The following is a 22,077-nucleotide window of genomic DNA, read 5'->3' on the forward strand; positions in this document are numbered from 1 at the left end:
ATTAACAAAATGGTAAGAGTAAGTCCTTACTTATCAATAATTACTATAAATGTAAATGGATAAAATTCTCCAATCAAAAGACAGAATGGTTAGCCTGGTGGTGGGTATTGAGGAGGGCACATTCTGCATGGAGCACTGGGTGTTATGCACAAACAATGAATCATGGAACACTTCATCTAAAACTAATGATGTAATGTATGGGGATTAACATAAGAACAAAAAAAAAAAATAAATAATATTTTTTAAAAAAAGACATAGAATGGCTGAATGTATAAAAATACTAGATCTAACTATATGCTGCCTATAAGGGATTCTAGCTTTAATGGCACACAAAACCAGAATGGATTAAAAAAAGATATTTCAAGCAAAGAGTAACCAAAAGAAAGCAGGAGTAGCTTGCTTATACCAGACAAAATAGATTTTAAGTTAAAAATTGTCAAGAGACAAAGAAAATTATTATATATGAGAGGTCAATTCATCAAGACACTATAACAGCTTAAATATTTATGCACCCAACATCAGAGCACCTAAATATATAAAGCAAATTTTAACAGAACTAAGGAGAGAAAGAAACAGCAATATAATTATAGTTGGGGACTCTAATAACCCACTCTCAAAATGAATAGGTCATCCATACAAATAGTCAATAAGGAAAGAGCAGATTTTAACAGCACTATAGACCAAACAAACATAACAGACATATACAAAACATACCATCTAGCAACAGCAGAATACACATAATTCTCAAGTACACATGGAACATTTTCTAGAATAGATCACATGTTAGGTCACAAAATGAGTCTTAGCAAATTTAAGAAAACAAATCCTTCTAACTATCTTTTCTAACCACAATGGTATGAAACCAGAAATCAATAACTGGAGGAAAGCTGGAAAATTCACATATACATGGAAATTAAACAACAGACTCCTGAACAACCAATGGATCAAAGAAGAAATCAAAAGGGAAATTAAAGAAATACCTTGAGATGAATGAAAATGGAAACACAACAAACCCAAACTGTGAGCTAGAGCAAAAGCAGTTCTAAGAGGGAATTTTATAGTGAAAAATGCATATATCAAGAAAAAAAATCTCAAATAAACAACCTAACTTCACAATTCAAGGAACTAGAGAAAGAACAAACTAAGGTTAAAATTAGCAGAAGGAAAGAAATAATAAAGATTAGTACAGAAAAAAATGAAATAAAGAACAGGAAAACAATAGAAAAGATTGATAAAACCAAGAGTTGGTTCTTGAAAAAGATAAACAAAATTGACAAACCTTTAGCTAGACTAACCAAGAAGATAGAGAGCCCAAATAAATAAAATTTTAAGTGAAAGAGGAGACATTAAACCTGATACCACAGAAATAAAAAGGATCATAAGAGACTACTATGAATAATTATATGAAAACATATTGGACAACCCAGAAGAAATGGATAAATTCCTAGAAACATATAACCTACCAAGACTGAATCATGAAGAAATAGAAAATCTGAACAAACCAATAATGACGAAGGACTGAACTAGTAATCAAAAACCTCCCAATAAAGAAAAGCCCAGGACCAGATGGTTTCACTGTTGAATTTTACCAAACGTTTAAAGAAGAATTAACACCAATCCTCAAACTCTTCAAAAAAAATCAGAGAGGAGGGAATACTCCCAAACTCAGTTTAAGAGGCCAGCATTACCCTGATACCAAAGCCAGATAAGGATACTACAGGAAAAGAAAACTATAGGCCAATATCCCTGACAAATATAGATACAAAAATTCTCAACAAAATCCCAGCAAACTGGAACTCAACACCACATTAAAAGGATCATACACTGTGATTAAGTGAGACTTATCCTTACTCTGCAATAATGGTTCAACATATGCAAATCAATAATATGATACATCACATTAATAGAATGAAAGATAACAATCATAGGATCATCTCAATAGATGTAGAAAAGCATCTGACAAAATACAACATACTTTTGTAATAAAAACTCTCAACAAATTGAGTATAGAAGGAATGTATTACAACATAAAAAAAGCTATATATGACAAGTCCACAGCCAACATCATACTCATGGTGAAAGACGGAAAACTTTTGCTCTAAGAATCAGGAACAAGACAATGTGCCCACTCTCACCACCCTTATTCAGCACAATACTGGAATTCATAGCCATAGCAATCAGGGAAAGAAAGGATAGAAAGAAAAGAAAGAAAGGAAAGAAAGGGAGGAAGGAAGGAAGGAAGGAAGGAAGGAAGGAAGGAAGGAAGGAAGGAAGGAAGGAAGGAAGAGAAAGAAAGAGAGAAAGAAAGAAAGAAAGAAAGAAAGAAAGAAAGAAAGAAAGAAAGAAAGAAAGAAAAGGCATTCAAATCAGAAAGGAAAAAGTAAAACTGTCTCTGTTTGCAGATGACGTGATTTTATACATAGAAACCCTAAACACTCCACACACACACACACACACACATACAAACTGTTAGAACTAATCAACAAATTTAGTACAGTTGTAGAATACAAAATCAACATAAAAAATCAATAGCATTTCTACACACTAATAAATTACCTGAAAAAGAAATAAAGAAAACAATCCCATTTACAATAGCATTAAAAACAATAAAACACTTAGGAATAAACTTTTTTTTCAAGATTTTATTTATTTATTTGACAGAGAGAGAGACAGCGGGAGAGGGAACACAAGCAGGGGGAGTGGGAGAGGGAGAAGCAGGCTTCCCGCTGAGCAGGGAGCCCAATGTGGGCCTCGATCCCAGGACCCTGGGATCATGACCTGAGCCGAAGGCAGACGCTTAACGACTGAGCCACCCAGGTGCCCCACTTAGGAATAAACTTAATTAAGGAAATGAAAGATCTCTATACTGAAAATTGTAATACATTGAAGAAAGAAACTGAAGAAGACACAAATAAATGGAAATATATTTTGTGTTTATAGACTGAAAGAATATTGTTAAAATGTCCATACTACCCATCTATGGATTCAGTGCAATCTCTATTAAGATTCCAGTGGCATTTTTTATAGGAATAAAAGAAAATATTAAAACTTATTTGGAACTATGAAAGATCCCAAAGAGGGGTGCCTGGGTGACTCAGTCATTTGGGCATCCCAACTGTTGGTTTCAGCTCAGGTCCTGATCTCAGGATGGTGAGACTGAGCCCCAGGTCAGGCTCCATACTCAGTGTGGAGTCTGCTTGAGATTTTTTCCCCCTCCCTCTCCCTCATCCTCTGCTCCTCCCCCTGCTCATGTTCTCTCTCTCTCTCTCAAATAAAAAATAAAATCTTTAAAAAAAAGATCCCAAATAGTCAAAGCAATCTTGAGAAAGAAGAACAACACTGATGGTATCACATATCATGATTTCAAACTATATTACACAGCTCTAATAATGAAAACAGTATGGTGCTGGCATAAAAACAAACCCATAGACCAATGGAGCAGAACTGAGAGCCTATAAATAAACCCATGCGTATTTAGTCAACTAATGTCAGATAAGGGAGCCAAGAATACTCAATGGGAAGAAGATAGTCTATTCAATAAGTGGCACTGGAAAAACTAGACATTCACAAGCAAAAGAAGGAAACTGCACCCTTAACTTGCACCATTCACAAAAATAAACCCAAAACAAATTAAAGACTTACATGTAACACTGGAAACCATAAAATTCCTAGAAGAAAGCATAGAGGGAAGCTCCTTGACATTGGTCTTGGCCATGATTTTTTGGATATGACACCAAAAGCACAAGCAGCAAAAACAAAACAAAACAAAAAAACAAATCGGACTTCGTTGAAATAAAAAGCTCCTGCACAGCAAAATAAATGATTAACAAAATGAGGAAGCAATCTACAGAATGAAAGAAAATGCTTTGCAAACCATATATCTGATAATGGGTTTAATATCCAAATATATAAGGAACTCATTCAACTCAGTAGCAAAACAAAAACAACCAAATAATCAAATTTTTAAATGCAGAGAGGATCTGAATAAACATTTTTCCAAAGAAGATATATAGATGACCAACAGGTACATGAAATGGTGGTCAACATCACAAATCACAAGGGAAGTGCAAGTCAAAACCTCAATGAGGTATTACCTCACACCTGTTAAATTGGCTGTTAAAAATTTGCTGGTGGCAAATGTGAATTGGTGAACTATGTGTGGAAAACAATAAGGAGGTTCCTCAAAAAATTAAAAATTGAACTACTGTATGATCCAGCAATTGCACCACTAGGTATATGTCCAAAGGAAATGAAATCACTATCCTGAAGAGCTAGCTATACCCCATGTACATAGTGGCACTATTTCCAACAGCCAAGATATGGAAACAACCTAAGTGTCCATCAGTGGATGAATGGATAGATATGGTGTCTATAAAAAAATATTATTCAACCATAAAAAGGAAGGAAATCTTGCCCTTTGCAGCAACATAAATGGGCCTTGCAGGCATTATGCTAAGTGAAATAAATCAGACAAAGAAAGACAAATACTGTACGATCTCACTTATATGTGTAATCTTAATAAAAAAAATTGAACCCATCAAAAGAGAGAATAGGTTGGTGGTTGCCAGAGGCAGGGGGTGGAGGGTGGGAAAATGGGTGAAGGTAGTCAAAGGGTACAGACTTCCTCATAAAATAAATAAATTCTAGGGATGTAATATACAGCACGGCTACTACAATTAACTATACCGCATTGTATATTTGAAAGTTGCTAAGAAAGCAGATCTTAAAAGTTCTGCTAAAATTATAACTATGTGAGGTGATAGATGTTAACTAAATTTATTGTGGGACTTTTGCAATATATACAAATATAAAATCATTATGTTGTACACCTTAAACTTATACAATGTTATATGTCAATTATATCTTTAAAAAAAACCTAGAAAAAATGTTCAAAATTCTTTAGCCATCATCAACTGCACCATGAAAGGTATGTTCCACTGGGCTGTAATGGTCAAAGTTAACTACAGTGGCTGAAATCCAGGGGCACTGGCCTCTGCTCTATATTATGGCTATGAGACCCAGATTCAAGTCAGGAGGGCCTTATCTCTGTGCGAACATTTTTTTTTTGAGGGGGGAGGAGCAGAGGGAGAGAGAGATTCTTTAGCATGCTCCGCACCCAGCCACACAGCCCATGGCGGGGCTTGATCTCACAGCTCTGAGCTCAAGACCTGAACTGAAATCAAGAGCCAGAGGCTTAACTACTGAGCCACCAGGTGCCCCTCTGTGTGAACATTTTAAACCTTCACTGTCTTTACTGCTTCTCTGACTTTGCACATATTCCTTCTTCCTGTTATATAAACGCTACACGCTTATTCAACATCTCCACTCGTATATCTATACTCAAGTCAAAATTAACACATCTGAGGCCAAGCTCCTGAAATTCTCCCCCTTAACCTGCCCTGCCCACAACATTCCCCATCTCAGTTACATGCAGCTCTTAGTTCCAGTGCTCAAGTGGAAAAACTTGGAATCACTCTTAATTCTTCTTTATCTCAAACTCCACATCCAGTTCATCAGTGCATTTTGTCAGCTCAGTCTTCAAAATACATTCAGAGTCCAACCACCTCTCTCTTCACCTCTAACACTGCCCTCTCCCAGGATGACTTCAATAGCCCCAATCAACTTCTGCCCAGACTCCTCATGGTTATTCTCAGCACAGCTTGATTGGACTTGTGATCGATTAAGTCAGATCATAACCCTTCTGCTGGTCAAACTCTGCAGTGGGCTCCCCACCTCCACTGGAGGAAAATCTGTTTACGTTGAAGTCTTAGATTTATCTGTTTGTTATATTGTTGTTGTGCTTAGTACCCTGCTATGGTTTTGGGGTGCTGACCGTGGCCTTTGGGAAATGATAATGGTAGAAATAGAGAGGACCGGGTACACAAGAATGATAAACAGGGAAAAGGGGGGGAAAGTACACAGTCAAATCTGACAAAAATGTTTCATTATAATAATTCTACCACTTCTTCGCTTAGAAAGGCCTCCCTTCTCCAGAGATTTATGAATATTCAGTTGAGATTTTCATTTGCTTCTGTCTTAAAGGGTGAATATTTTTTTGTCTGCTGCTACCATCTCTCAGATGCAAACGTCTCATGAACCCTTTGCTTCCACTGAGCCAAAAAGAGAAAAGTGGTAGAGCAGGAATGGGGGATGTCATTTCCCCTTTTAATGCCAGCCAAGCTTTGTGTGCTAAAATAAATCTATCTTATACCGACAACCAACATATTTATTCTTTACATGTATACAGAATCAGGAAAATACAATCAATGGACATTTGTTAATCAATAATTATCTTTAAGCCAGAGTTAAGATAAACAATCTATAGCTATCAATGACTTTTAGGATGATATTCAACAAAAATTTAAATTTATCAGTTCAGTAACTGGTCAATAGGAAGATTTATATTTTTACCACTTTTATAAATCTCACAGACAGACTCTTTCATTTTAGCAGACCATCCTAAATACATAAAAAAAAATTCCCTTTTCAACTCTCTTAAATTACAAACTCATTCACTATAAGAGAGACAGATTTAGGAGAAAATTGACCATGCCGTTTACATTACGAATGGAAATAATTGCACTTATTTACTTTTAAAAAATGTAACTGGAAGGGGGAAACATTTTTGAACAACAACATGCATTATTCAATTATGATGATATCCTTATAAATCAGAAAGCTCTTTAACAGGCTGAAAGATAGGTATTTCCCACACAAATAAGAAATTAAAAATAGATATTCAAACAAAGCTTCTTTAGTCATCTCAACACCAATTAGTGATGCACTGCTTAATTTTACACATAAGCTGAGTTTGGGGAGTATGACTGTATCTTGCTTAGAATTAGTTTTTTTAATACTTTGGGGAAAATTGGAGTTTTTATATTTTTGGGCAACTGGCTACATGGAGGGAAAAAGTGCCCCAGATGTGAGCTTGCTGGGTACCCTGCCCAGAAGGAAGGGAGGAACCAAAATCAGCCTCAACCCTAAAGGAAGGTCCAAACTGGAGTCATCATCACACTTGGTTTTATCCAGACATTGCTTGTCCAAACAAGCTCAAGGCCAAGACTGGATCCAAAAGTCTTCTCAGTTTAAACAAAATCTTTTTGATCAATTTTTATCTTTCAGTGGGAACCACCAACTTAGAGACAGAAGCTTGAAAGGTCTTGTACAAAGTAGAGTTTCTTTTCCTTTATCGTAGATTTTCCTCTCTTAAATACTCATATTCTACATCCTAGGTTTTGGTGAACAAGAATATTTGTTCCAGGGTGCCTGGGTGGCTCAGCTGGTTAAGCGACTGCCTTCGGCTCAGGTCATGATCCTGGAGTCCCGGGATCGAGTCCCGCATCGGGCTCCCTGCTCAGCAGGGAGTCTGCTTCTCCCTCTGACCCTCCCCCCTCTCGTGTGCTCTCTCTCTCTCTCTCTCACTCTCTCAAATAAATGAATACATAAAATCTTTAAAAAAAAAAAAAAAGAATATTTGTTCCACAACTTCAGGAAACCTTATCAAATGCCCCTCTGTCCTTATCTTGCCTGTTCTGGACATGCCATACACACTTTCCTCCTTGGGTATCTGTCAAATGCAAGTCACCTCCAGCTAGTGTTCTCAGCTTGATGTCACACTGGCCCAGGACACCTGACGACAGCTGGGCCTGCATCCCTTCTGTGGGTTAGGATCACCCAGTGCCTACTCTGGAGAGTTTAGATGACCCCATCTTACCTAACCCTTCTTGGTCCACTCCATAGCTCAGTGAAACTAGCCTGAAATCTCACGTCTGGGAAGGGCTTGGTGCCCTTTCCTAGCCCAGAGTTTCCTGTGTTCTGTGACCTCCAGATAATGAATAAAGATGTTAAACCAAGGTGACTCTCCTGACATCAGTAAGGCTCCAAATTGTTCATCTCTATACTCATGATATTTTCAGCTATCTTTCTACACATGCCAAGACAACATCCCCCACTCTTATTGGAATGAATTTTTTTAAAAACATCGTCCACATGAAGTGTTGTCAATGACTCCATCTTGAACCTGCATATGGTATGTAGGGACATTCACTCAGTCTGATTCCTTCCTTCCCTCCCTCTCTCAATCCCCTCTCACTGTTTTTCTTCAGTGCTTTTTTACGTGCTAGGAATGGTGGTAGGATTTATTTCATTAATTCTTAACTTTGAAAATCTTAACATTACGCCATATTTGTTTCAACTTCGTCTTTTGTTTTTATTGTGTAAGAAATAAAACATTACCACTAGAGGTCAAGTCCACATTTTCTTCCTCCATCCCAACCTCCACTTCTCCCTCCAGAGGTAACTGGAAGTTGGTGTGTATTTTTTTTTTTTTTTGAAGTGGGCTCCACGCCTAGTGAGGTTTGAACTCAAGGACCCTGAGATCATGAACTAAGTTGAAATCAAGAGTCAGACACTTAACCAGCTGAGCCACCCAGGCACCCCGTTGTGTATCCATTCTGTTCACATTGTTATATCTTTACAACTTCTGGTATAATCTTTAAGGAATTTATAGTACTATTTTCCTTACTTTTAAACTTTGCATTTTGTCCTATCGTACACATTGCCATTCAACATGTTCTTCCCTTCATCAATACATTCTCAAAATTTATCCATGCTGATGTACGTAGATCTAGTTCAATAACTTTAACTGTTTTATATTAATCTAGTACATAAAATATCTCAGTTTTAAACCCATTTCCTGATGGACACACAGGTTATTTCCCATTTTTTATCCCTGCTAATGGTGCACAGTAAAGGCCCTGATAGAAATCGCCTTATGCACTTTTCAATACCTCAAGGGCTTATAACTAGGTTTGGGATAGCTGAGTCAAAAGGAGTATTATTCGGGGCACCAGTGTGGCTCAGTTGGTTAAGTGTCTGCCTTCAGTTCAGGTCATGATCCCAGAGTCCTGGGATCGAGCCCCACATTGGGCTCCCTACTCAAGGGGAGCCTGCTTCTCCCTCTCCCTCTGCCCTACCTCTGCCTTCCCTCCCGACCCCCCAGCTCTGTTTTCTCTCTCTCTCTAATAAATAAAATCTAAAATAAATAAAAAATAAAAAGCCTGTAGCTTCTTTTTAAAAAAGGAGTATTATTCCATTTTTTTTAAGATTTTATTTATTATTTATTTGACAGAGAGAGAGAGAGAGAGCACACAAGCAGAGGGAGCAGCAGAGGAAGAGGGAGAAGCAGGCTCTCTGCTGAGCAGGGAGCCAGATAAGTCTTAACTGACTGAGGCTTAACCGACTGATGCTTAACCAGCTGAGCCACCCAGGTGCCCCAAGGAGTATTAATCAATTTTCAATAGATATTGCTATCTGAAGTACAATAGGTTGGTCTCATTTGTACTCTGGCTTTCAGAGGGACTTCCTGTCTCTCCAAGAGGTTTCAAACACTTGTCAGATTTTTTTTTTAATTTTGATACTATGATGGACATGAAACATTTCATTGCTTTAATTCTGTTTTCTGATTACTGGTGAGTTAAGCATCTTTTCATATGCTTATTGGTCACTAAAGCATCCTCTTTGGATCATTGTATCTTCTGCCATTTTTTTCCTTTTGGGTTTTTTAAAATTTATTCTGGATACAAATCTTTGGCCCATTATGAAGGTTTAAAAATAATTTCTGAAATGGGCTTGAATTTTAACCTTAGTTTTGGTGGCTTTTGTTCTTATAAACTTTATATTTTCTTTTGGTTTAATTTATTAGTTATTTCCCTTAGATACACTTTCTGCGTACTCCTGTCTTAAGAATATTAAGATAGGGTCCACTATTTTCTACTAAAAATCTTCAAGTTTTACTTTTCTTATTTTGGCTTTTTGTTCATGTAGAATATTGTATATGAAGTAAAGTAGAGGTTCACTTTTCTTTTTTCAAGACAAGTCAATTTTAAAGGAAAAGAACAACGCAAAACACTTCCACTTCAAGTAATGGTGGACTAGCTCCCACTAAGCCTACCACAAAAGACAATTAGAGAATCTAGAAAAATAAAATAAAATCTGTTTGAAAGCACCCAAGAGCTCCACCATGATCATAAAGAATTGCCAGAATAGGATCTGGGAAAGAATGAAGACACTGGGGGTAAAGCACAGCATTTGGGGTCACTTTCCTCCAGGAGACATTTGCCAGTTTTGAAGTGGGAAAACTAAGTGGCCAAGAGGTGAGGCTATAAATGTGATAGACTTGAGGATAAGAGGGATTGGTGTTCTGACCTGGCAAGTAAATAAAAGACTAGTAAGGTCCCATCAATTTGGCTTGAGACCACAAAAATCCATATCCTAGGTATAAGTATGAGCCATAGGTAGACCCTGGCAAGGACTTCTATTCAGCTATAAATCCTCTCAAGCCCTGAAATTTTATTAAAGTAATTCTGAATGGCTAGTGTCCCCATCTGTCTGACAGAAGCAAAAACAAATCTATTCTAGAGTAAACTAACATGATCCTAGGCCTCAAAACTTTCTATAAATAATATTGCAATACAATGTCCAAAACACAATAAAAATAACCAGACCATAAGAAAACAAGACAATATGAAAATTAACAGAAATAAAAGTCAATAGAAGCAGACACAGAAGCTCCAGACACTGAAGATATCAAACACAAATGTTAAAATAACTATACTTCCTATGCTCAAGCAGGTGAAAGATAAGATTTGAGAATTCCAGCAGTGATCTAGAAACAACAACAACAAAAAGGAAATTCAAGAATTGAAAAATAAAATAACATGAATTAAGAACTCAGTAGGTGGATTATGCAGCAGTCTATGAACAGATAAGGAAAGAATTAGTGAACCGGGACATAAAGCAGAAGAAAGTATTCAAACTTAAGCATGGAGAGATGACAGTTTGGAAAATTTTGAAGAGAAGGTAAGAAATATAGAAGACACCAAAAGGAGATCTAACATACCAGTAACTTAAGTCCAAGAAGAAAACAGAATGATAACAATGACTAAGACCTCATCAAAAAAATTTTAAAACATCAACCCATCAACTCAAGAAGCCTTAAGAACACCAGTGAGGATAAGTATGAAGAAATCTATACCTAAACCAATTGTAATAAGACTACTAATCCAAAGACAAAGAAAAAATGTTTAAACTAGGCAAAGAAAAAAGACAGATTGCTTTTAATGAAACAACAGTAAGACTGATAGATGACTTCTCAACAAAAACAATGAATCCAAAAGACAGAGAAATATATCTTTAAAAAGCTAAAAGAAAATGACTATCAGGCTAGAAGTCTATATTCAGCAAATTGGTCTTCAAAAATAAAGACAAAATAGAACATTTTCATACAAACAAAAAGAATTCAACATCAGTAGAGTTACACTAAAGGAAATATTAAAAATATTTTTCAGACAATAGGAAAATAGTCCCAAATGGAGGTTTGAAGGTACAGAAAGGAAGAAAGAGCAATAAATATGTGGTTAGATCAAAATGAATATTGGTTGTATTAGACATAATAATAATAATATATTGTGGGGATTGCATTTTTTATAAATAATTAAAATATTAGGCAACAGTGCCATGTAAGCCAGTAAAAAGGTAAAAAGAGTTAAAGAATTCTGATTCTTGCATTTTTCTGGGAGGAGATAAAGGTACTAATTAAATTAGAATTATATAAGTCAAGTATACATATTATAAGTAAATATGTATACATATGTTATAAACAGTAAAGGATATCCACCTTAAAATTGTTTAAAAGAGTGTATAACATTTAGACTAACAGATGAGGAAATGGAATAATAGAAAATACTTGATTAACCCAAAAGAAAGCCCGAAATGAGAGAAGAATAATATAGACCAAGAAGGACAAATAGAAAGTATTGAGTAAGGTGGCAGAATTAAGCCCTGATATATCAGTAATGGAAATAATATAAATAGATTAAATGCTCCAAAATTTTAAAGACAAAGACTAAAAGACAAAGAAGTACTGAATTTTTTTAAAGATTTTATTTATTTATTTGAGAGAAAGAGAGAGAGACAGAGAAACAGCATGAGAGGGGAGAGGGTCAGAGGGAGAAGCGGGCTCCCCGCTAAGCGGGGAGCCCAATGTGGGACTCGATCCCAGGACTCCGGGATCATGACCTGAGCCGAAGGCAGTTGCTTAACCAACTGAGCCACCCAGGCGCCCAAAGTATTGAATTTTTTTAATCAACTGTATATTACTTACAAGAGTTATATCTAAAATGTAAGGATACAAGAAAGTTGAAAATAAAAGGATGGAAAAAGATATACCCTACAAACACTAACAAAAAGAAAGCTGTACAGCCAATGTCCACAATAGCCAAACTGTGGAAAGAGCCGAGATGTCCATCGACAGATGAATGGATAAAGAAGAAGTGGTATATATATACAATGGAATATTATGCAGACACCAAAAGGAATGAGATCTTGCCATTTGCAACGACGTGGATGGAACTGGAGGGTATTATGTTGAGTGAAATAAGTCAAAAAGAGAAAGACATGTATCATATGATCTCACTGATATGAGGAATTCTTAATCGCAGGAATCAAACTGAGGGTTGTTGGAGTGGGGGGTGGGGTGGGAGGGATGGGGTGACTGGGTGATGGACACTGGGGAGGGTATGTGCTCTGGTAAGCTCTGTGAATTGTGCAAGACTGTTGAATCTCAGATCTGTACCTCTGAAACAAATAATGCAATATATGTTAAGAAAAAAAAAAAAGAAGAAGAAGAAGGTAGTGGGAGGGGAAGAATGAAGCGGGGGAAATCGGAGGGGTAGACGAACCATGAGAGACGATGGACTCTGAAAAACAAACAGGGTTCTAGAGGGGAGGGGGGTGGGGGATGGGTTAGCCTGGTGGTGGGTATTGAGGAGGGCACATTCTGCATGGAGCACTGGGTGTTGTGCACAAACAATGAATCATGGAACACTTCATCTAAAACTAATGATGTAATGTATGGGGATTAACATAAGAATAAAAAAAAAGATTATAAAAAAAAAAGAAAGCTGTATGGCTATGTTAATATTAATAGATCAACAAAGGATACAAAAGCATTACCATAGATAAATATGAAAAATTCATGATGATACAGAGTTCAATTAATGGGGCAGAGGAAATCATTCTAAATTTGCATGAAACTAATAATAGACTCAGAATATATAACACAGAATTTGAAGGGACTCTAAGGGGAAATAGACAAATTGACAATCATGGTAGATTTTAACACACTTCTCAGTGTCAGATAGAGTAGGTGGACAAAAAATAATCAGTGAATGTATAGATTTGAACCACACAATAACAAACTTGGCTTAATGAAAGGGTATAGAAAACTGCATTCAACTAAAGAATACATTTAAAGCAAGTTTCAACTGATATAATTTGATGTCTGAAATCACAGAGGATGTTTTCTCATCATAATGTAATCAGGCTAAAAAGCAATAAGAATAAAACAACTAGAAAGTTCCTATATGTTTGAAAATTCATAACCTATGAGTCATAGAAGGAATTACAATGTAAGTTAGAGAATATTTTGATTAATTAATGAAAATACTACAACCAATGTAATTAATTAGGTAGTCCTAAAACCATGTTTAAAGGAAAATTTTGCATAAAGAAAAAAAAAAAAGCCTAAAAAACCAATGAACTAAGCATCCACCTCAAAAAGTTAGAAAAAATTAAACCAAAGGAAAGTAGAAAGAAAGAAAGAATTTAAGGGTAGAAATTAATGAAATATAGAACAAAAATGCAGTAAAGAAAATCAAGGTAAAAGTTATTCTTTGAATAGGCTAATAAAATGGATAAACTCCTAGGAAGATAAAAAGGAAGAAAGTTACAAATCAGTGCTTTCAAGAATGAACAAGGGGTTGTTACCATAGATCTTAATAGATATGTATAGAGAGAATATTAGTATGACTTGCATAATATGTTTCTAAAAATGTGGGGATTTTTCCTGTTATCCTTTCAAAAACTCATATCTAGCTTTGTTGTAATGTTGACAGAAAACAGACTCTATGTGAAATCAATGCTTTGAAATGTATGGCTCAGTATACAGTTAATTTTAAAAAGTATTCTAAGTATGCTTGAAAAGAATGTTTATTCTACAGCTGTTGAGTGTAGGGTTTCTATAAGACAATTAGGTCAAGGGTATCAACAATTCTATTGTTATATCATTTTTGGTTTTGTCTGTTTGTTCTTATTAGATGCTAAGAGATATCCTAAAATCTCCCACTCTGAATTAGGATTTAATATTTCTATTTGTAGTTTTGTTAATTTTTGCTTTATAGAATTTGAGGCCCAATTCCATTTTTGTCTATTGACAAGTCAATATTCAGTCCAATTGTCACCCCTTTGAAAGTAATCTTTATTTTTTTCTATAGCTAGTTTTAAGATTTTCTCTTTGTCTTTAGTTTTCAACAGTTTTTAACATATGTATTAACATAATTGATAAAATATTCATATATATTAACATATATATGTGTTATATATATATATATTTGAGAGTGTGGTTTTCTTTGTATTTACCTTACTTGAAGTTTTCAGTCTTCCATGAATCTATGCCTTGATGTCTTTTATTTTTTATTCTATTTTTTCATCTAAAAATTTTTTTAAAGATTTATTCATTTATTTGAGAGAATGTGTGTACTCGCGTGCACACACACACACACACACCCATGTAGGGGAGGGGCAGAGGGAGAAGGAGAAAGTGAAACTAAAGCAGGCTCCACATTGAGTGTGCAGTCTGACACAGGGCTTGATCTCACCACCCTGATATCAGGACCTGAGCTGAAACCAAGAGTCAGATGCTTAACCTACTGTGCCACCCAGACGCCCCTGGCTTGATGTCTTAACAAATTCTTAGCTATTATTATCTCTTCAAGTATTATTTCTGTCACATTCTCTCTCTCCTCTCCTTGGAATCTAATTACATAAATGTTGGACTTTCTTACTATATCTCATTTACCTCTTACCCTTTCTTCTGCATTTCCCCTTCTTCCTGTAGTTCAATGTAGACCTTTTCTTCTGATTTACCTTCTAGCATCTTACTAATGTTGCTAGATGCAACACTGGCATCATCTGGGAACTTGTTTGAAATGCAGAATCTCAGCCCCAACAAGGACTACTGAACCATTGATAAAGGAGTATTGAAATCTCCACCCATAATTGTAGGTTTGTTTATTTCTTCTTGCAGTTCTATCAGTTTTGCTTCATATATTTCAAATCTTTGTTACTGAGTGAATTAACATTTAGGGTAGTTATTTCTTCTTGTTTAAATGACAATTTTATCATTATGAAATGATAATCCCTGTTATTTTTTTATGTGAAATCTATTTTGTCTGGTATTAATATAGCCACCCCAACTTTCTTACAATTAATGTTAGTATGGCATATCTTTTTTCATTCTTTTACTTTTAACCCATTTATGTCTTTATATTTGAAGTGTGTTTCTAGTAAACAACATATAGTTGAGTCTTGTATTTTTATCCACTCTGAGGCTTTCTGCCTTTTCATTGAGGTGTTTAGACCATTTACATTTAATGTGATTATTGATATGGTTAGACTTAAGTCTATAATCTTGTTACTAGTTTTCTATTTTTTCCTTCTGTTTTTTGTTCCCCTTTTCTTCATTTTCTGTCTTCCTTTGAATTAATTGAAGACCTTTTATGATTCCATTTCATCTCTTTTGTGAGCTTATTAAACATAACTCTTTTTTTAGTGTTTGCTCTAGAGTTTATAATATATACTTATCAAAATCTGCCTTCAAATGATATCATATCATTTCATATATAGTATAAGAATCTTACAATAGCATACTTCTACTTCTCCTATCAAAATCTTTATGATATTGTTGTCATACATTTAATATAAATTTATATTACTCTATAATCTTTGCTTGCCTCATCCCGCTGTGTATTGTTTCTGCTGGCTCTCTCTTATGATGACTTCTTTTTGTTGTTGTTGTTTATTTTGTGTATGTTTTTATTTGTTCAATTTTACTGTGTGCCTATAATTTTTTTAGAACTTCACCCAGCTAGGGATGTCTAGATAGCTCTTTTTGTTAAGCATTCGACTCTTGATCTTAGCTCAGGTCTTGATCTCTGGGTTATGAGTTAATAGCTCCACATTGGGCTCCATGATGGTGTGGAGCCTACTTTAAAAAAAAAAAAACTTCACTGAGGTAAATTCTTTGAGCTCATAAGAAAGGTGGGTTCCTCCAGAGAGAGGATTTTCACTTGTTTCAATCTATTGTCCTGAGGCACTACCAGAATGGAAACATTGTTTTCTTTTTCTTTTTTTAAAGATTTTATTTATTTATTCTGAGAGAGAGAGAGAGAGAGCATGTGGTGGGGAAGGGGCAGAGGGAGAGGAAGAGGGAGAGAAGCAGGCTCCCAGCAGAACACAGAACCCCACACGGGGCTGGATCTCACAACCCTGAGATCATGACCTGAGCTGAAATCAAGAGTCAGATGCTCAGAGCACCTGGGTGGCTCATTTGATTAAGCACCAGACTCTTGATTTCAGCTCAGGTCATGATCTCAGGGTCCTGGGATTGAGTACCATGTCTGGCTCCCCACTCCACGGGGAGTCTGCTTGTCTCTCTCTGTCTCTACCCCTCCCCCGACCCTGCCCCTCCCCCGAGAGTCAGATACTCAAATCAACTGAGCCACATAGGGTTCCCCCAAATGGAAACATTTTATACTAAAATTTCCAATTGAGATTTTTTTCAGAATGTTTAGGTAGTACGAATTTTGGGTACAAACTTGTATGAGGACTTGTGATTACATTCAGGAAGGACTGCTTCTTGTCCTATCTTAACACTATATTTCCAGATCGGTAATTTTCTGTGAAATTCTCTAGGGGTAGTGGGGTGGGTTTCTTTCTAGTTTGTCCTTGCTTTACGGTTATAATCTCTGGCATCTCAGCTATATGATCGAAGTCTCCTATTAGACTCCCTATTTTGATAGGCCCCAAGCTGTGTCCTGCACTCCACAGCCAAAAAGGAAATAAAAATCAAACTTCATGTTCATCTTCTTTAGCAAATGCCCTGATGACAAAGAGGAAACAGCTATGCTTCTCTTTCTGAGCTCCTCTCTTTACCTCTCTTTCGGTTTGAGTGCCCCTTACTTTCTTGCCAGCTCATTGATTCATTTAATAATTTATTTAAAAGTTGCTTTCATCAGGCATTTTTAGTTGTTTTCAATGGGAAGTTTAGCCAACTAGATCATGTTGCTTTACTCCTTAAACATCTTCAATGGTTTCAATGCTTTCACAATAACATGGAAACTTCTTAGCTTGATACCCAGAGATTTTCTGATCTGGCCTCTGCTCACCTCTCTAGCTTCATTGCCTGAACAGCATTCTCACGTCTCTCTGTCTTTCATGTGTAATCTCTTCTCTCAGCTTAGGCATTGCTTTTCCAGGAAGCCACCCACAACTCGGTCTGGGTACATGCCCTCTTGATCTGTTCAAAAACACTACACTGCTTACCCTCACTGCAGTGTAAATCATCTGTTGCTAGATTAATCCCTACAGAAACCACAGGATTTTCCAGCATAGGCTGTAGCCCCTAATAGGTATTCAGCAAGTATTTCTTACGTGAATGAATGAGCAAACCATTATTGCTATGGTTCAGAGGTTACTGAGTATTAGAATGGACTAAGATTTCATAAAGGATAGGGGATATGAGTCAGAATACTTCATAAAATTTAAACTTAATCTGATACTAATTTTCCAAAAAGTTCAAAGTCTTAAAATTTCTCACAAGTCATATGTTCTGAACCTTTTCTGCAGAAAAACCCCAGGCAGTTAAATTAAAGAAGCATTGTCTTCACAGGCTTGCATGTTCCTAACAAAATTCTGAGCGGCACAGGATGTCCATTTCTTGCTTAGAAAAACAACGCAAAGCAGGTCAGGTCTTAAACAGCAGAGCAAAATGAAGAATTGCTGTTGGGGGATGAGGTGGAATTGGGGAAGTAGAAGGAGATTTGGCCCTTTTTTTATAAACACGATGATTGATTTGTACTAGAGTTGACCTGAAGATAATCTAGTCAGTAGCATTAATCTTTACTAACTATAGAGAACTGCCCTTACTTTCCCTCCTCCCTTCCAGACTGTCTACCAGCTGCACTTTCATCCTCCATGATAACAACAACAACAAAGTCCAATTTGAAATATAAACCCAAGAAATGCAAAAATTCCAACTGGAACAAGAAATCTTATGCAAAGACATTAATTTTCACGGTTACTGTTCCAGCTGTTACACTGTTAATTGATACAACCTATTTATCCATAAGTAAATATATTCATAGCAAAAGTATGGATAATCAAACCTGATGTAACCATCTGTCTGAAGATCTAAATTTCTTCGATCTTAGAAAATTCTTAAATGCAATTATTTGTCAGTGGCTGGAAAAGAATCTTTCTTAACTTACTGTACATCCTGCAGTTTGGTGAAGGTAAAATTTCTTAATTTGGTAATTTGATGTGGGTTAGTATGTTTTCATGCTCTATAGCCGAATGGTCAAAATTAAGTAAGGATGCAGGGTATCATGCAGTTATTATGCTAATACATTTATCTGGTGGCCACAAAAATGCCCCAAAAGAGCTCCATACGTTTGATGACATTTAAAATTTTGTATATTAAAATTTATGGTTTGGGGGCACCTGGGTGGCCCAGTCAGTTAAGTATCTGACTCTTGATTTCGGCTCAGGTGGTGATCTCAGGGTCATGAGATTGAGCCCAGCATCAGACTCCACACTCAGCATGGAGTCTGCTTGGGATTCTCTTTTCCTCTCCCTCTGCCCCTCCCACTCATATTCTCTCTCTCCCTCAAATAAATAAATTAATCTTTTTTAAAAAATAAAATAAAATTTATGGTTTCTATACTGCTACTCACTAAAAACCAAGAGCAAATAAAGCAACCTCAATATCTAAGAGATGAGCATGATAAATTGGTGTGTTCAAAGCTGAATGATACCAAATCACAGCTCTCTATTCTGTAGGCCAATCTCCTTGAGACATCTGGCAGTTCGACCCCGGCCAGTTGCCAAGGCTATCTTTAAATAGCCTTTTCAGGGAACACATGACCCGTGAAGACAAGGATAAGACAACTGCTCCCCAGGGGGCATCCTAAGACACTCAGACAGACTGGTCTCTCTTCTGGCAAGGCCCACACACCAGGTTGTCCCTCTACAGCCTGTAGCAGTAAAACTTTACTATACCTGTGGTCCCAATGATATATCAGCATAAGTCTTGTTTTCTCTCTTGCATATCTAGAAATGAAGGAGACCCACAACACGATACAGGCAACCAAACTTAACTTCTATTTTAGTAAAACTGATCAATTGATACTTTGAGCATGATGTTTAATCTTTCTTTTTTTTTAATATTTTATTTATTTATTTGAGAGATAGAGCAGAGCAAGAGAGAGAGCATGAGCAGGGGTGAGGGGCAGAGGGAGAGGGACAAGCAGACTCTGTGCTGAGCAAGGAGCCTGATGCAGGGCTCAATCCCAGGACCCTGAGATCATGACCTGAGCTGAAGGCAGACACTTAACTGATTAAGCTACCCAGGCACCCTGATGTTTAATCTTTCTGAGTCATAGTTTCCTCATCAGTAAAACTGAAATCAGCTCACTGACCCCACAGAGTTATTGTAAGGAACATTAATGAAAGAGCTGTGTACCTTACAGTTCCCCTATCTATATGGCAGATCTTGGGGACAGTGATGCTTGTCATGTTTGGCACATTTTGAAAACTGATAAATATATGAAATAAATGTTAGGTAAATGTTTTAGTTATCTTTCTCTGCCTAACAAATTACCCAAGACCTTAGGATCTTAAAAACAACAAAAAATGTATTATATCATACAGGTTCTGAAAATCAGGAATCTGAGAGCCGACTAGCTGGGTGGTTTTAGCTCAGAGGCTTTTATGAGGTTGTAGTAAATCTGTTACCTAGGGTTTCCATCATCACAAGCTCAACTGAGGTTAGAGAATCCACTTTCAAACTCACATGTGGTTGCTGCATCTCAGTTTCTCACTGGCTTTTGACCAGGGCTTCAGTTCCTCTCTACACAGTGCTAACCTTAGGACTGCTCACAACATGGCAACTGGCTTTCCTCAGAGCAAACAAGGAAGACAACAAGAGAGCCGCCAAGATGGAACCCACATGTCTTTTATGACCTAACCTTAGAAGTCACACACCTCCACTTCTGCCATATGTTATTGGTCACACAGACCAATCTTGGTATAATATGGGAGGAGAATACACCAGGTTATGAATACTCAGAGGTGGGCTCATTGGAGACCATCTTGGAGCTGGACACCATATTAAATGAATTAATAAAGACGCCCTTTAGGAAACTTCCATGACCTGTTTTTCCAGTTTCCATGAGGAGGGTTCCCCATAAATACTCGTGACCTCTTATTCCATCCCTTACTACTTGCCGCATCTGAGAATGGGGTACAATGGTAGGTGATAACCGCTGGTCCACATTTCTTGACTGGATGGAATTAATCTATTTGAACTTATGAGTAAAAATTCCCTCTTCCTTCTGAACTAGTTCATGGCAGAAATTCTGATTGAGTGAGTCTACTCTACAGACCTAAACATGCCTTCAGATGGAGAGCTCCAAGGTTTAAATTGGTTACAGGGAGTCAGAGAAGCCACCTGGCCAGGATGTCTGGCCATTCTCTTCAATATGTCATCACTGTAACAGAGATGATATTCAATCTCCATCCATGTGATTCTCACTTCTCTCCTTGGTTGGTTTTGAACTTAGGCAGGGAACAAGAACATTCCTTATTAGCAATCAGACCCCAGCAAGAAGGAACACCATACCAGAATGAGGCAATTTCATTTAATGCCACTGGGATATTTTATATAATTACAATTGAATAGGATCAATCTTCATTTTAGGAATTATATTCGTTGATTCTCCTCAGTGAGATGGAGGAAAATTTTAATATACTAATTAGGTTACTTTTTTTCTTGGAAATTTAAATCCTCAATGCTCTTTATTTTTGTAGGGGTATTTATTCCCTATAGAATGATAAATCATAAATTGAGCCAAGGCATTGTAAATGCATTCAGGGTTTTAGTTACTTGCACTCAAATTGCAATGGAGTAACCATGAGATGCTAAAGGATTGCAATTTTATAAGGTTCAGTCACTTCTGTTTTTTCACACCACTAGATTCTGGCTAAGCCTACTATGTGATGTGAGTCTTGAGTTCCTGTGAGATATTAATGTAATTCTTCAATGGTAAGATACATTTCCCCTACATTTTAATGTTTCTGGGATCAAGATGTCAAAAGAAACTTGTCAGTGCTTTCTTTTGTTATTATATATGTGATGCATTCTAAAATTAGTGGTGTTTTAGAATCAAAGAAATGTAAATTTCCGGCACCTGGGCTTAGGGAAATCTTCGAGCTTGAACTGTGTAGGTAAAAGTTGTTCAACAATAACATTTGATATGCTTTTCCTGATGGTTTTTGATATGTGATTTGCCTGTGTCTCCTGGCAACCTTGATTGGCTTTGATTTCTTGGGAGATTTGGGGAATACTAAACCAATGACATGTCTAGTTGGTTAGGCCATTCGCACTGACATGAGACTTCACCAGAGGACACATGATATCCTTTGTTCTTAGGCTGTCCTGAATGCCTACTGAAGCTACTCTAGGAGTGAGCCCTTCTGTTTGTGCCTCAGAGCCCTGGAAGTGGAACTTGATTGTAATTCCTCCAGGGTGAGGTAGGCCCGGGACACCCAAATAGGTAGTAGAGGAAAGAGGTTGCTTAGAATATCTAAATGCTAGGATCACCTGGGTGGCTCAGTCAACCGACTGAGCATCTGACTTATGATCTCAGGGTCATGAGATTGAGCCCCGTGTAGGGCTCTGCGCTGGTCATGGACCCTGCTTGAGATTCTCTGTCTCCCTCTCCCTCTACCCCTCCCCCCTCTCATGTGCACGTGCTCTCTCTCTCCCTCTCAGATAATATACATATATGTGACATCTAAATGCTAAAAACACAGACTGGAGAAAGGGTCCTTGACTAGAATTGTGGAATATGCTATAATACTGGTCTAAGAAAAAGGGAAAGCAGAAGTGAGTGATTC

The sequence above is a fragment of the Mirounga angustirostris genome, unplaced genomic scaffold, assembly GCF_029215605.1.
Source record: "Mirounga angustirostris isolate CCGP_5_RB_7025 unplaced genomic scaffold, mMirAng1.0.hap1 SCAF_16, whole genome shotgun sequence".
Classification (NCBI taxonomy): Eukaryota; Metazoa; Chordata; class Mammalia; order Carnivora; family Phocidae; genus Mirounga; species Mirounga angustirostris.